The sequence below is a fragment of the Hordeum vulgare genome, chromosome 7H, assembly GCF_904849725.1.
Source record: "Hordeum vulgare subsp. vulgare chromosome 7H, MorexV3_pseudomolecules_assembly, whole genome shotgun sequence".
In the NCBI taxonomy this organism is placed as follows: Eukaryota; Viridiplantae; Streptophyta; class Magnoliopsida; order Poales; family Poaceae; genus Hordeum; species Hordeum vulgare.
The window spans coordinates 158,950,520-158,957,181 of record NC_058524.1 but is presented as its reverse complement, the minus strand read 5'-3'; positions in this window follow the sequence as shown (position 1 = coordinate 158,957,181).

Here is a 6,662-nt window from a genome sequence, read left to right as displayed (position 1 = left end):
GTTCAGGGCTCTCCGTAGAGATAATACCCCTAATCCTGCCGGAGTGTTTGATGTATGGGAACAGAGTACAATGTCGCTCCTGGAGGTGTGTTGGGAGGAGGAAGAGGGGAGCAGCCGGCTTGTCTCTACCTCTCTCTCTGTGGTTGGTGAGTGTGTAGTGTTGAATGACTGGTGAATGATCGGCCCCCTTATATGGGGGGCAACCGGGCGGTTTTATAGACGAACCCGCCGGCCTACAATATGGATAAAGGGTACAAGCGTGGGACCCAGCTGGCTGCTTCGCCGGCTGGCCACGGGCCCACAAGGGTCTTGTCTTGTCGATGAGGGGCCCGCCGACTGCATGGTCTCGATTGCCCGTGGGACCCGCCGGCTGGCCAATGGGCTCTCGCGTAAGGCTGACGCTGAGCACGCACTGTACGTCCAGCGTCGCCCCACGAGATTCTTCATGGGCAGGTAGTACGACTGCCTCCACTGTTCCCCACGCCGAGTGCAGTAATGGAGTGGGAGTGTGACGGTCCAACACTATGCTAGGTGATGGATCAGAGCCGGGGTAGGTCAGCGGCATGGCCGCCGACGCTCGTACCTGCCGGGCGCCCTGATCCTGTACCTTTGCTGACGCGTAGCTACCTTTAATCGAGAGGTCTCTTCCTGACCTACGATCTGATATGACTTGTGATCCTCGGCCGGCTAGCCTGCTTGGTCAGCCGGCTTGAGTGTGGCCGCCTCCTCCTTAGTCCGGCTGGCGGGACCAGGCCGAGTCTAAAGGGGAGGCTACCTGGATTCTAGCCGGCACGGGTTGCCTGGACGGCCAGAAAGGTGGCCACCTCGTCTTCCAGCCGGCAGGTGATGCCTAGCCGGTCAGAAGACTTGGGCCTTGGGAATCTTCATACGTTCATGTCCATTGGGCCGGAAATGAAGGTACAGGCTTGATAAGCCTACCCCGGGGTTATCCCCCCGACACTGCCCTAGAGACTCGCCTTTATATACAGGTCGAGGCTCTAGGGGTTACAAAGTCCTGGCCTCATTACAAATCGTGGCCTTCCATATCTCTAAGTCACCGTGTTTGCCAAGCGAGGAAACCTCCGCGGCGACTTATCTTCTCCATCAATCCTGAACCGCCATCTGGCTCATGGGACCTGGCAGCCCTCACGACGAAGATCTCCCTGCACGCCTCAGGCGTGGGCTAAGGCTTACACTGACCATGTATGTATGAGTCACCGCTTTCCTGACGCGGCCCAACATGGCGGGTCATACCGGAGGTAATATCCCCAACATTAGGCCCGAGATTGACTTGAATTCATTCACGCCAATAAACCTCTACGCTTGTCTTCAGAGACTCATGTTACGTTCATTTCTTATTAATAAGTGATGAGCCGCCAACCTTCACAAATTGCTTGAGTCGCCAGGTCATTTATTGGTGACATCATCTTCTCCACTATTCCCGGGATTTTGATGACATCACTTCCAACGGATCTTTTTGTCTTTATCCTGTTATCCCGAAAATCTAGGCGCCATTATTTTCGGTTTTCAATTTGTCGCCTCGATTCCCGCACCTCTCGTTTCAACCGCGCCCCAGGTCTTTAAATCGTCGCAGGGAAGTGGGAGGGGGATCTCCACCTACCTCCATTCCATCTCCTCGGTTGCATCGTCTTCCTCGAGCTCGCGTCTTGACCACCTCGCCACCGTCGAACCTTGGTCGTGGACGAGCTGCTTCCGAGGCTGATCGAGGGCGCGGTCTCTGTCGCAGAACCTCCGCGACATTCTTCCGTCATCACTTTCCTCCTCTAGGTAAGTTCTCTTTCCCCATTAGGGTTAGATCTTGAACCCCCCATGTTTCTTAGGGCAACATCAAAACTCCATGAATGCTAGATCCTGTTACCATTAACCCGTCCAAGCATGGCATTTTCAGATCCGTCCGCGTAGCAATAAACCACGGTAGTCCCGTCGCGCTCCCTAGCAAGTTGTATTCTTCCTCCATTGCTTCATAGATCCACACACTGTTCTTGCGGTGTTCTTGTGTTCTTGGCGCCTGAATTTTCAGCAAGCATTATTTTCTGAAATAAAAACACCCATATATCCGTAAATTATCTCTCGGTGTTGAAAACATGTTTTTCCTCTATTGGGAATATCTTTAAGGAAAACTTTAGAACCACAATTCGCCCTTAACGCTGTGGCGAGTTGCAACACCCTTGTAGATACGCTTCCAACCGTTGGCTGGCGAGTTATCATTCCATGGGTCCTGACAAACCGCCAAATTTTTTTGTAGTCATGGGTACCATCTCTAAATGTAACCGGTTGCCAACAGAAGTTAATGACGCTTATCTTGAGAAATTTGTGAAAGTGGGTAACCTTGACCCTAAGGAAGTTATTGGCTAGTGAACTGCCTTTGGGGAAGCAACCCCTCAACCCACCGAAGGGGAAGTAGTCGTTTTTGCCGATCACCTTGAACGAGGCTTCAAGCCGTCCGGCTCTAAATTCTTCAGAGATGCACTGCACTTCTTCAACTTTCATCCCCAAGACTTGGGGCCAAACTCCATCAGTAACCTCTATCAATTCCAAGTGTTCTGTGAGGCTTATCTGCAAATAGAGCCCACTATATTGTTGTTCGGGAAGTTTTTTCTATCCGAATCGCCAGACGGAGTTTGCCAACGGGCCTAGCTTAGAGCTTGGGGGAGTTAATATCCAACGGCGTCGTGAATGCGGGTTTCCGGCCATTACATTGCCTAGTCATCCCAAAGGTTGGGCAAAGACTTGGTTCTACTATCGCGACACCTCTCCATCCAATGAGAACCCTTTACCAGGCTTCAGGAAAAAACGCCTGCCCATGGACTTCAAGTTGCTGGAAAAGATAACTGAAGAAGAGGAAGCCACGTTTCTCCCCATCTTTGCAAAGCTGAAGGCCCTTACCATCAATGGTCTTACTAGGATTGATCTGATCCGCTGCTGGGTAGAGTGGAGAATCCTGCCCTTAAGCCGCCGAGATGGCTTGATGTGTGAATACAATGGCGACTCAAACCACCCCCAATGCTTTTACAATGTGAGGCTTTTGGAAGAAGACATTGTGGATATTGTGAAGAAACTATGTGGCAAGCCCATTGAGAATTGCTCCAAAATTGGGCTTAAACCTTTTTGTGTCTCCAACCCGGCTCCAGAGGTAAACAAACCGAGTCGCTCTTTTAGCTTTTCCATGTATTCATTCATGTTTCTGATCTTGAGCTTTTCATCATGTTAATCAGAGGGGTTCGACGTCTTGGACCCGAAGACCCAAGAAAATCGTCAAGAAAACAACCAACCCCCCCCCCCTAAGACAAAGAAGAAGAGCAAAGGCAAAGCTGCGGCAAAAGAGTCATCCGTCGTTGGCGAGTCTCGGGCCGCCGAAGAACAATCAGAGGTAAAAACTCTCTTGTCTTTATTGCTTCATTCTGACTTGCACTTATGCTTTGCTACCTTTGTTTATAGGATGATGACTTTGAGAGCCAAGATGAAGATGTCGAGGTAATTTCCATTTCTTTCGACTCAACTTCTTCTCTCCCCAAGCCGGCCACGCGAATTTGTAGGAAAGTTCCCATGTCTCACCCGGATGCTCATCTGGATCCCAATTTCGTTTTGAAGAAGACGAGTTATACACCTAAACGTCACACTCGAAGCCATTCTGGAGACCTAGTGTCCGGCTTGCCTGAGAGAACAACTGGTCGCAAACGGCAGAACGAGGTATGTTACCGCAAGCATCTTTTACTTCTTGTGTAAGATATTCTTGTGATTTACCCAATCTTTGAATCCTTGTCCATCAGGTTTCACCTCCTTCGTCTGGCGACTCAGCAATGTCGACTCTCCCCCCAATGATTCGTCTTCGGGGCTAAATTTCTTTACTAACATGTTCTTTCCAATGTCAACGTCTTTGTCCCAACATTGGTGCCATTATTTCTTAGAGCGCAAGCAAAGAAAAGGAAAACCGGCGACTCATCTTCGGCTCCCAAAGTGGCTAAAGTATTTGGTATGAGTACCTCTGTTCCAAAGGCTCCAAAAGAACCAACTGATATTCACGACGATAGTTTTGATGATGTTCCTGATATCTGGGTCATCCCTTCAAGCCCTCAACAGGAAGTGACTGAAAACATCAACCCGCCCAGTCGTTCTAAGGCGCGTGAAGACCCAGATTCACTCGTTGTTACTGGTACCGGCTATTCTAAGCCTGCAACCGCGGTGTTAACCAAACACACGCGAAAAGACGCCCAAGTATTTGCAGAGAAGGACATCACCAAGCTGAAGCTTCCCCACTATGAAAAATTGGAGTTTGAGGAACTATATTCTGGTTTTGTGAGCCGCCTAGAGACAAGCCACGAGATGGAAAAGAGAGTGGCCAACATGATGCGGATCAAACATGAGGTATGATATCTTTTTCCTTATTGACATGTCCTCCCATTAGCCTTCCAAAGGGCGAGTTATGCATGACGAATCGTGCATGTGTGTCACCTTTCAATGTGTAGCCCCCAAGGGCTGGGTCATCCTTGTAAAGATGATCTGGGACTTTTTAATTTAGTACTTGGAACGAAATCTTCAATCTGTAGCCCCCAAGGGCTGGGTCATCTTTTGTAAAGATGAGCCGGGTCTTTAACTAATATTTGAACAAAATCTTGGACGTGTAGCCCCCAAGGGTCGGGTCATCTTTGTAAATATGAGACGGGTCTTTAACTTGTATTTGAACAAAATCTTGAACCAGTAGCCCCCAAGGGTCGGATCATCTTTGTAAAAATGAGCCGGGTCTTTATCTTGTATTTGAACAAAAGATTGAACCAGTAGCCCCCAAGGGTCATGTCATCTTTGTAAAGATGAGCCGGGTCTTGTTTGATGGTATGACTTTAGAAGAATTGAGTCATACATTAGCCCCCAAGTGTTAGGCATGTTGATTGCATTGGTCCTGAAACTTGCTTTTCCGATGTTTGTTGCAGGAATCATTGACTCGAGCCGACTCAACTATGGCCAGCTTGAAACAAAGCTTGGCAAAGCAGGAGGACGCTCGAGCTAAGTTTGAAAAGGAGTTTCGCCTTGCCCTAACTCACATGGAAAAAAAATGAAAGTAGAGCACAAAAGGTTTGAAGAGAAAGCCCATGCTAAGCAAGCTGCCACTTTGAAAAGGGCGGAACAAGCCGAAGAGAAGCTGAAAGCCGCCGTACAAGAATTCTCCGACTTGAATCATCACATCTCCAAAATGACTCATGCCATATTTGGTAAGGGTCAATTACCTCCTTCTGAAAGTACTTTGTACAACCTTGCAACCACTTATGATCCTTCTTTGTCACATGTAGGTCCGCAAGCCGCCACCCTGCAAAATGACTGCATTATGAAGTTGAAGGCAATTTATACTTTGACAGAGTAGCTATATACTAGTGGTGTGATGACCATGAAGGCTGTTATGGGCGACAGGGAGCCCATAAAATCCATCAAGCATATGTTGGGTTGCTTTTCAACATTGCCGCCCCAGATAGAGGAGCTAAAGAGGCCAGCTGCCCGCAAGGGAGAACTAACTGCCCTGAGCCGGTGTTTCGCCTATGCTCCAGAACTTAAGCCGGAAGAGGTGACTGGTGGATTTCCAGAGCTGAAGGATGATGGGTCAGATTTCACTGAAGAGGACTACCACCATTGTGTAAAAGAAACTCGCTTTGCGGCGACTCAACTAGCGGTCGACTTGGATTTAGGCAAATATCAGGCGGCTTATGATGAGCACATCAAAAGCTTGACTCCTCCTTCGTATGAAATCACCAGCCTCACTCCGCGGTGCCGTAAGAATCCTTTGACTTTGATATCGATCTGTCCACCGTCTTGACTGATGAAGACGAGTTCCATGCCTTGACCAATTGCAATTGGAAATTGGGCGACTTACAGATCGAAGATGGCGAAAGCTCGAGGCAGGAAAACCCGGAGGTGGCTTAAGTCCAACTGGCATGAAGATTAGCCGTAGGGAATACTTTGATCCTTTATGGCCGGGTTATGCTTCCTGGTATGGCCTGCTGAGCCATGTAATAGTCTTGGATTTTGAAAACAGTATGATAACTGTGCCTTGCGATGGTGTTGAAAGTTTCAACCTTCATTAATATGAATCGCCTTTCCTAATACTTTGCCATGCTTGACAAGAAAAGCCTTTGCCCTGTTTATCAGGGAAAACAATAAGCCGGCTCAATGAGTCGCGGCGGGTTATAATATAGTGTTATGAAACCTTTGGGATATGCCACAAAGATAGTCTAAAGTTTGTCGGCTCAATGAGTTACGACAGGATAGGGCGAGTTTGCAAAACTCTAGTGCTAACCCAAGAAGGCTTTTCCAACATCTCAAGTTGTTTAGCCCGGCTGATCAGGCGCGAGTCAAGCTTCAGTGAAGTAGGTTTAGTGAACCCATGGTTTGTCTATTTTCCATGTGCCGGCTCCCGCTAACACCCTTCATGTTTTAACCAAGGGAAGTTCAGGGTCCGAAAAGTGCATTTACTCGCCAAGAGTACATGGGACCATAGGGCGAGTCGCCAAACACACAGTCGAGTATAACCATTGTAATGCGTTAATTTTTCGCTAGCCAAGAGGGTATTCAGGCTGAACTCAATGAGCAGAAGCCCCCAAGTGACCTATGATTAGGGAAAGTCAGACATAGGATTGCAGAAGCGTGTACGCTCT